Genomic DNA, 10,769 nt, shown 5'->3' with positions numbered 1-10,769 from the left:
CATGCCATATGGTAAAACTCCACATCCTCATCTAAAGTTCTAATTCGGAGGACTTATATTGGGTATTTAAAAAACAGGGTATTTGTAGCTTTATGAGATCAAATATAAGCCTAGTACTTTTTTTTCTAGTTAAATATATATATATATATATATATATATATATATATATATATATATATATATATATATATATATATATATATAGATATACACTACAAGATATTTTTCAATGTTATGAATGTAACAATGGAAACATGCCATTAAGAAAATATTAGATTGCCCTGAATCATAAACTCAATTTTAAAATACAGCTCCCATCTACATAAACAGCATCTGTAGGTCTAGACCGATCTGAAGCAGGCGAGATTTTCATTCAGGTGACTCGATATGTTTCGCACTTCAGTTTTTAGTGTCTCTCACGTCATGCACCGCAATTCAAACAACACCGCGCTCATGCATTGACTCGTATTACTGGGTCTTACACACTACAGCAATGTTTACCCGAAAACAATTGTGATTTGCCCAGTGTTTTGGTAACATTTCAAATTGCAGTGTCCAGCTAGATATATTATATGCTATTACATTTAATTGCTACAATAATGACAATAATAATGTGTAATTATCAGCACCGTAAATAATTATAATACATTAATTACAATAGTATTACTTATGTAATTACAAAGTAACATGCATACTAATGAAAAGTTTGCCAGTTTCTCTGTGCAAGATGTTCATTTCAGAGCAGTTCAGAGTGTGTTTGGGCAAAGAAGTGCCACCGACCGGATTCTGCTCATCTCACTGTTGGCACCAGGGGCCCGGGTGCGGATTAATTATGAATGTGGGGTTAAAGGATCTAATTTAACAGCGGCTGCTCACAAGTGTCCGATGTTACATTTAGAGAAAGTCAGGTTCAGACGATTTAAACTGCACTGGGTTCTTACAGTCCCCTAGTTAGCACTCTATCACTGCTGTCGGTGCACTCTGAACCATTATTTTTACATTAATCATCCTGAGGAGTTAAAAACCAGCAAAAAGAGCCTGAAATTGCTTTTAATTATAGACACAAGACCTCAATTTAACAACCCAAGTCAAGCTTTAGTGAGTTCAACAGTTGATGTAGGTCACCACACGCTTGTTGTAGGAAGCAAAAGGCAATGACAATAAATTAAAGTGTGCAGACTTCACCGACACCTTTAAAGAATTTCCAATGGAATGAAATATCTCTATGGGATTTATTTGCAGAACCCTAGATCCCCCCCCCCCCCCCCCCCCATTCCCACACTAATAGTTTCCATTCAAAGAGAGAGTGAGAGAAAGAAAGAAATAAGACAAAGAGAGAAATGGCAGCCGACCAAATCAATCCACATCTGGTTGTGTTTTGATTAACCATTTCTCAATTAGCCATGGTCCCCCTTTCCATCATTTTAATTACTCTTAACAGAGTAGTTTTGTTCTTTTCGAGTCATCTGACTGGAACTCAAAGCTTTCTTTTTTTTTTTTTTTCTCATTCATTCATTTTTTTTTTTTTTTTTTTTTAATAAAATGTAATAGGCCTATATATTTAAAATACTCACTTTGATATAGCCTAACCTTGCAACATGCATGACCCAGATAATTAATTCCTTGTTAATATATTTTTGCACAGAAAGTTTGAGTAACCAACCCAAACTTGTCAATCATCCACTAGACGAGCAACAGGGTTTATCAGTATACGCGCATTATGATCATTAACAAAAAGGTTCTTACCTTTTGAGAGTGAACGGAGAGTTGAAGAAAATAAGACGGAAAGTTAATGAATCAGTTGAGGCAATTACAAGCAGGTCTTAGAATAGGAGCAGCGCGTCTCAGCGCACAACGTACACATGCTCCGCTCATCCGAGCCTTTCTCTCAGTGTGAGCGCTCACATTCCCGCAGACCCGCGCTCAGTCCTTCGCTCCGCCGTGCCGGGATGAAGAGATGCGAGTGCGGAGAGAGTCCGTGCGTCTGTCCTGCCGGAGGAGAGGGACAGAGAGGACGCGGACCTGTTCGCAAGGCAACTAATAAAAAAAAGCAAAAAAACAACGCAAGATAAACAAACAAAACAAAAGCAGTCCTCTTTATTTATTTCAGTCCTTAGAGCGTCTTCTTCGGGTTTGTTGAGTCCCGTTCCAGCCGGAGAGAGAGCGGCCCGCGGCTGAGGGATTTCTCTCTGTGCGAGCTGAGTCGAGATGAGAGAGAGAGAGGCAGAACTTAAAACCTGGAACTGGATTCCTGGATCACACGGATACGGAGTCGGCGAGAAAATGATCGCATAAGCATATTACCGTGAGTACAACTCAAGCAAAGGCTGTTGTGGAAGACGATTACGCAGAGCTGAGGAGGAATGCAAAGCAGATTATTTGTTTTGTATATACAACTTTTTGGCCATTATCCATTGGATTTGCTCTACGTGCCCCTCATAGAGAAAGATTCCTCTCATGCTGTGGGCAGGCTGGCCTGTTCAGCCAATGACTGTACGTGTTTTCTCACTGTAATTCTAGCTTGCATCAAAAAGAAAAAGTGCAGATTTTCGTCTTTTTTCCCTCAACTTGGCCTCAATCAGAAAGTGACTGTAGCCATGCTGCAACTGGAGCAGTAATCCACAGAACAAAGGGGCATACATGCCATTTTCACCAACGCGCTTACCATTATTTCATTTGTTGACCATCCTCACAGTCAGTGACCCTTAAATGCAATGCACATCCTAGAACTGTTAAAGAATGAGTTGAAAAGGCCATGGAAGGAAGCATGCAACTGGATCACATCCCCCCTTACACCTGGCTTTAATAAAGCTTTAGAGCAATATTTTAGTCAAATACAGCAACTCTGAGGGCGCATTTCTCTGTTTCACTCATACAGCAGGTGAAGCTTATTGTAAGAGTGCACACTTATATTTCCATATGCATAACTTTACATAGTAATATATCCATTTTGAGGGACAAAAGAGAAAACAGATGTAGTAAAGGTCATTCTGATATTTTTTCTGATGTTTATGCATTAGTTTTGCTGAAGTAAAACCACATGTGTGTTGCATTCTTGCAGTCAAAGGAAGGCGATGGCGTTTAGCAAAATCACATTTACACAACTACACACTCTCTCACATACACACATAAAAACACATCAGTTCTGTTACACACCACTGATTTTATCTATTTAAATATGCTAGGGTTGTCTCCTCAAAAAAAGCTCATGAAATGCAATTGCTATTATGGCATTTATTTCTTCAGTACTTCAGAACAAAATCTTAAACTAAAGAAAATAAACTTTTTTAGCATCAATAGTCTTTATAAACAAGGGAAATGCAATACAAGTTGCAATACATACAAATCTAAATCTGTACGAAATGTAATTGAATCTTAAAAGCATTCATAAGAGAAGAGATTATGCTAATAATAATAATAATAATAATAATAATAATAATAATCCTAGAAAGCAACATAAAATGTCATGTTTAATTTTGCACATGTGGATTTTAAAGAAACAGACCTTGTAAAGTGAATATGTGCAGTGGAGAACCTGTGACAGATATTTGTCAGTTTTACATGAATACGAATTCAGCTGAACTATGGTGTATTGTAACCGGATTGACTTAATGAAATAACACTGGTTGATCATTTCAGGAAGGAATTCTATTCATTTTAGTTGCTCTTTATGTTATGTGGCACAGCAGATTGTATCTTAAATAAGGATTAGTGCAGGTATTAGCTGTGTAACACTCTTCTAATCATGATCATCAGAAAATGTTCAGCTTTCCTCTGCTTAGCTGTCTTTGCTATGTCACATCAGACCAACCCCCCACTCCCCCCAAAAAATTCCTCTGAAATATCAAGCAGAAACCCTCCCAGTCTTCTGTTTGTAATGTTTTATTTACATTGGGCTGTGTGTGTGTGCTTGTGTTCTCATTTCTATGTTTTTATAATCTGTGGTTTCTACATTTTGTATGGAAACAGATTTTTCATCATCAAACTGATTTTATTGCAGTGAACATGAGGGTTGCGAACGTAAATGTGTATGTTAGTAAATGTGTTGTGCCTCATTTGACATTCACAATACCAGCAGAAAGCAACTGTCCTGACTTCACACATGTCCAAATCACTTTCTGTTAAACTTGCTCATTTATGTATTATCCTGATAGCCTACAGAGAGAATGTGTGTGTGTGTGTGTGTGTGTGTGTGTGTGTGTGTGTGTGTGTGTGTGTGTGTGTGTGTGTGTGTGTGTGTGTGTGTGTGTGTGTGTGTGTGTGTGTGTGTGTGTGTGTGTGCATGTGTGTGTGTTGTTCAGGTATGCTATGGGGACAAAATGCCCCCACAAAGATGGCAATATCTGAAATCCTTGTCCTTGTTGTGACTTTTTTTGGTCCCCATGAAAAAACAACTTATAAATCATACAGACTGCTTTTTTTAATGTAAAAATGCAGAAGTTTTCTGTGATCTGTAGGGGTAGGGTAGAGAATTATAGTTTGTACAGTATAAAAATTATTATGTCTATGGAAAGTCCCCATAAAACATGAAAACACATCTCTCTGTGTGTGTGTGTGTGTGTGTGAGAGAGAGAGAGAGAGAGAGAGAGAGAGAGAGAGAGAGAGAGAGAGAGAGAGAGAGAGAGAGAGAGAGAGAGAGAGAGAGAGAGAGAGAGAGAGAGAGAGAGAGAGATGCATAAACACTTTGAAATGTTTATAACTACAATTAGATGTTGTTTTGGACCGTTCTGATTTTTTGAAAGGTTGGCAGGCATGCAATTTAAGATTAAAATGTATAAATCTATGAACAATTGCTTTGGACACGAAAATCACAAAAATGTCTCAGTCTATGTCTAGGTTTGCCAAAATACCAAAGTCAAGAGATTTCAAAATAAGCTCAAACATTTCTCATTAAATTCTTCAAATGCCAAATGTTGTTCTCTTTGCCATCCTCTGTTTCCTTTTCTCCCAAGGAATTTTAGGAGAACATCTTAGACAAAGTTGGTACTTAAATTCCGACTCCCCTGAGTTATGTAATATTTTTTTCCGCGTTTTAAAATCAAGTGAAATTCATCCAGACCACAAAACCAACTGCTTTTGACAGAAACAAAATGAAAAGTTGTAATAAACACCCAAAACTATTTTAAATAAATTCAAAATGCTATCAAGTAAAACCACCCCTCCTCAAATGTCTCCTCGCCACTCCAAATTTCACTATTTACTCAGGAGAGAACGGGGAGGAACAGTCCCAAGCCTCAGAGGAAGTTCACATTCTACTTTCTTCATGACCACATAGGTTTCTGGATTACACAAATGTCAAATAACTGACCTGTAAAGCTAATGGCTTATACAAACAAATGCCACTCTCCCACATTTAACACTAACACAGCCTTCAACAGTTTCTACATGTATGTCACTGTATTACGCCGCAATTTTGCATTCTCTCTCAAACTCTTTCTCTCTCTCAATCTCTCTCTCTCTCTCTCTCTCTCTCTCTCTCTCTCTCTCTCTCTCTCTCTCTCTCTCTCTCTCTCTCTCTCTCTCTCCGAAACACGATATGTGCTAAAACAAATATCTGTGAAACAAATCTAACCAGTGCTGAATGGTTTAGCAACTGTTATTAAGGTCACTGTAATTTAAAGTCACTGTTACGTCTGAACTTGGAGGCTCGATGCAAAGATGTCCACAGCCAAGTGGAAACAGATGTGGCGTAAAAGCAGATACAGCTCTAGCCGACAGCTCAGCCCTTCTCTGAGGTCCGCCAGTTAAGATTAATATAGCCCAGACATTAGCATATACAACTGCCGTACGATGACCTGCAAGACTCCAATTCATACTATTTACACAAGAGGCCAAAAAACACTTTCTGCAATAACGTTGTCCCTTACCCATTAGGAAGCTTGGGGTGACTCAATGTCTTATCCAAACTGAACAATTATCTGATGTTTATACAATCCAGATATCATCTTTAAAATTAATAAAGTCCAGAATATTGCAGAACCAAAAACCGTAAACGGGCTTAATAATGTTAATAATAATCATTTTAGTTATTTGCTTTTGTTTTGAGTTTTGCTGTTGTTAGATTATTGTATGCATTTCATTCACAGTGAACTGAAGGCCATTAAATGTATCCATTTAAATTTAATTAATTCCTTTATTTAATATGTATTGCCATTCTAGGTAAATGGCTGGATATTAAATGCTAAAATACATAAACTAATACATGAGCAGTCATTGTGTAATATTTACACCCGTGAACAATTTTATAGGTATAGAAAATGAATGACTGACCATTAGCGAACCTCCACCAGTTTTTGTTTTACACCAACGGGAAAAAAAAAAGTGCAAACTTCACAATTTAACTAGGAAAATACCTCAAACTTATGCACACAAAAAGAGAATAATTTATCTGCCACATGTGTTTGGACATGCGAAGATGCTGCTGGGAAGTTTTTTCTAGTTTTAATTAACTACAGTAAGAGAAAGGTAGACGTTCAAAACCAATGTGTCACTACAGGTCCCCTCTGAGGTCAATAATCTTCTGAAATAATTGCCTGAATATTTAATTGAGAGAAGATGAAATATCTCTCACAGTCATACATAATTGTAAATGCGCAATCCTCAGTCCAGCTGTGTACTCTTATTAATTATATTCATTTAAAGAGAACTCTTTCGGTTCACATAAAAGATGATAATTATAAAACTTTTTGAATGCATACAGCTTATTTCCATAAAACAGTATTGTCCTAAATGTATTCATTGAGTGCTCAGTTATGCATAAATTGGTGGAAATGAATGTTTAAACTCAGCTTAACTCCATAACAACTATGCAACCTCATGAGGCTTGTGGCACAGTAAAACAGGGTTGGATGAAAATTTCATTTCCTATTTACATCACCTAATGAACTTCATTTAAATTGGACTAAATGGCAATTCAGTGTTGTGTCCCGTAATTTCTGGAAGCTCTTTTTATTGTATATGAACAGTTTTTTTTTTTTTTTTTTTTTTCAGTTCCGTCACATATCTTTAGGTGAAATCTTCTTTAATGTGTGTTAGGAAGAAAGGAAGAGAAAACTAAACACTGTGTCTAAGATCAATGGGCAACTCATTTGGCACGATATTTCTTCAGTCACTGATATAAACACCAGTGGCAGCTCTGGCTCTCTTGGTGTCCTGAGAAGACAAAAAGAGATGTAAACTTCAATGCAAAATAAAATATATTTTAACTGTAAGATGGGCTAGTCTGGTGGTACATGTTTTTAACATTAACGGGTTAAGCTTGTATTTTTGGCTGAGTTTGGAGCAACATGAGGGTTCAAAATCACAATTTGGATATACTGTTTAATTATTATTATTATTATTATAATTAATTTATTTAATTGACTAAATATTATTTATTTATTTATTTATTTATTTATTACATTCAAAATGTATTTGGCTCAAATACATGATGGGCTACTGATTGGTCATGACTCTTTATTTGCAAATGCTTTGGAGTCAAGGGACAAAATAAATGTGAATTTTCAAAACTCATGGTTCATATTTTTTCCAGTCCGGATTTGGTTAACCCTGGCTAGTTGGGTTCAGGTAAGTCCTGTCTGCTTTAAATCAAGTCTCAGTTGCTTTATTTGTGTTTCTGCGATTTTTTGCTAGCAAAATATTGATTCATTTAGAGGTTTCAATACTTTTAGGATTTTCTGAAGGACACAGCAGTTTTTGCAAGTCAGCAAAAGAAAAGTTGTAACTTTAAATATAAATAAAAGGGAAAATGGAGATAGATTGATAAAAAATATGCGATATAGATGGATAAAAAGAAAGGCAGGCAGCTCAATGTTAGACCGTCTCAGTCTAAAGGTTGGATTAAAAAGAACCACCAATCACAATACATTATGTAAAGAGAAAGAGCACCAATCAGAATTTAGCAATTCAAAAAAAAAAAAAAAAAAAAAATTCACACAGTGAGAAATTGCTCATTTTATACCTTAATTTTATGGCTCACAAAAAAAATATAGCACAAGTTTTGGGGTGGGGTGGAGAGGGTTCTGAAAGAAAAAAAAATGCACAAAACTCACAGCCATGGGAGTAGTGAATGGTTGACGGGGCATTGTTATGCAGTTGCTAAGGTATTCTGAATGGTTTTAGAATTTTGCTATGCTGTTGCTGGGGTTTTCTGGGTGGTTGCTTCCTGGTCCAAGTCAAAAAAGCTCACCCCCCTTGTCTCTGTGGTCACGTACACACTGCTAAATTTTTAAATTGACAGCTACAGTACATTTAAAGTTCCATGTGTGTGCGGAGAATAGTAGTTACTTTGATGATTAACTTAATGATAACCGTAACAACGTTTTAACTTTTCATGATAGTAAACTACAAACTACATTGTCAAAAATGTAACCCTTTTATATGTTTTGGAAATTCTTTATAATCAGTATACTGTAATATATACTTTGTAAGTATAGTTATAAAGTAAGTATGATATATATGTAAGTATGTAAGGTGCTTACAAATCATTTGCAAACTATTAGTTTATAGTTAATTTATATAGTTTATATATTGTAGTCTCTTTGTTAATATAGTAATAGGCTATATACAATAGTGATTTTCACTGTAATTAAAAAAAAAAATAGTTAGATCATGTTTTGTTGTGCTTTTGTGATCAAATTATTAACCATATAAGTGATGTATTATTAAATTATTAACCATATAAGTATTTTAAACCGGTATTGAAGGAGTTGTTACATAAACACAAGCACACGCGCGCACACACACACACACACACACACACACACACACACACACACACACACACACACACACACACACACACACACACTATATAGCCTATTAATATATTAAAAATGTAGAGACAACATAATAAACTATGAATTAACAATAGTTTACAGATGATTTGTAAGTACTTTATTACTGTATACTTATTATAAAGTATTACTGGTTATTTTTTAATAAAAAAACAAACAAACACGATATGAACAATTTGATACATATTTTTGGGCCAGAAATTATTAGCAGAGCTGGTATGTTATAAGATTTTAAGCAAGTTTCTCTAGACTGAAATGCAGAGAGTGTGTTTCTGACATATTGGTAAGAGAAATAATGGAGAGTATCATAATTTGCCAATTAGTGTAGACAGAGACCTAATTACATTAACAACTGGTTGTTCAGTTAATGTTAGTCCCTATATTAGCAACAATACAAAGTATTTGCTTTGGCAAACACAATTACAAATTCTGTGTGCTGTGCCACGCCACATCAGCGAACATATCAACTGCCATCCTCCGGCTGTCTGGGAACAAGAAAAGAGATTTATTTAAACTGTTAACAAAAAAAAAAAAAAAAAAAAAAAGCTCCCAAGCCTTTGAATCATTTGAAGACTTGCCACCTACTAGAAGACAGTTGTACACACAGCTAGAGGATATAACTTCAGCAAAAGAGAAAGACCTCTGTATGCCTCAGAGCTCCAAATCACACAGACCTTCATTTCTCCTATGAAAGACATCCCTGCTGCTTGGACTTCACAGCTGCCGAGCAACTCCATTGGAATATATTGGATTATTGGGAGAGCCGAGTGCACTGTGGAGTCTAGCCTCGCTGGGGTTGATTTTAATGTTAATTTACCACTGCAGAGTGTCTTCAGCGATACAATGGTCTGAAAGAAGAAGAGACGTCCCTGTCAACAAAATCCCAAACAGCAGCGTGAGGTGGCGGACTCCTCTTTAGAACAGAAATAATCCTTCGATGAAATCTGAGCCCAATTCCAAGTCAAACTTTGCTAGCCCATTACACGGTATCAGAAAAGAGTATGCATTCATTTTCCTTTTTCTCAGCATCATTTTCATTTTCAGCCGATGGAAAGCCTGCTTGCACCGTGATGAACTGTATGTTCCTTCATTCAGAAATCTGCTGCCACTTTCTATGTTCATATACTGTATGCAGCAATTTTTGCTTCATTGGACTTCAATTTAGTAATATGTTATTTTCTAGTTCATTTACTTAGGTGGGATCTCCTGGAATTGGGTTGGGATTTGTCATAGTTCCATAGAACAGAGATATAGGATTGCAAATCAAAGTCCACTATTATAAGCAGGAATGCATTTGTATGTTCTTTTGTGCATACTCCTGTTGATTTGGTGGGAAAAGAAGACAGCAAACAGCCGTGAAAACTAGTTACAATACCTCACACAGTCAGCAGTTACTTAACTCAAAGCAAATTAGTTTACAATTGGTAACATAGACCAGAAACGTGAGGCAGATGACATAACCAATCACTCTCCAGTCTCACGGTTTCATCTGAACGGTCGTCTAACAGCTAACCTATTACTGTGCTGGTCAAATTTCCCGAATTGCATAGGATTCTGAAATGCCATCAGTGTTAATAAAGTGAATCTGAAGCAGTAGATTGTCTTTCTCCCTTTGCCTGCCTGTCCACAGAATAAATTAGCTCTCACAGATTCGCCTGTGTGTTTTGACGTAGAGCACCACAGCTATAGTATTTCCGAAGAATGTCATATTGCAGATATGTGAAACTGCAAAGCTGAATATGAAGCCAAGAGCCAAGAAATGTCATTTCTTTGACATTGTACATATTTCAGTGGATTTTCATTCTGTCAGTTATGGCTCCCTATACATGCCAGGAAGCAGAAAGCCAACAAATTATTTAACTAATTTTTCAGAAATTCTATGAAAGCCATTTTGCTTTTTTTCCAGAAATTTCAGCCTCAATTAGTAATAAATCCGGCATTAAACTCATGTGTGTATCCAGTTACAATAATTGC

General features: G+C 36.3%; 1 protein-coding gene and 1 long non-coding RNA gene across 18 annotated transcripts in view; both read right to left on the bottom strand.

Annotated features, from left to right (window-relative positions):
* Nucleotides 1-2,440, bottom strand: part of adgrl2a (adhesion G protein-coupled receptor L2a) — a 117,367-nt gene extending 114,927 nt beyond the window's left edge. For all 17 annotated transcript variants that reach the window (XR_013819647.1, XR_013819648.1, XR_013819649.1 and 14 more), the window contains exon 1: nt 1,747-2,440. The gene's annotated coding sequence lies outside the window, so the exon portion shown is untranslated. The remainder of the gene's footprint in view (nt 1-1,746) is intronic.
* Nucleotides 1-10,769, bottom strand: part of LOC307150038 — a 371,381-nt gene that overhangs the window by 263,512 nt on the left and 97,100 nt on the right. The gene's annotated exons all lie outside the window — the stretch shown is intronic.

The sequence above is a fragment of the Squalius cephalus genome (genome assembly GCF_949319135.1).
Source record: "Squalius cephalus genome assembly, chromosome: 22".
Lineage (NCBI taxonomy): Eukaryota > Metazoa > Chordata > Actinopteri > Cypriniformes > Leuciscidae > Squalius > Squalius cephalus.
This window is presented reverse-complemented; position numbering and strand designations above follow the sequence as displayed.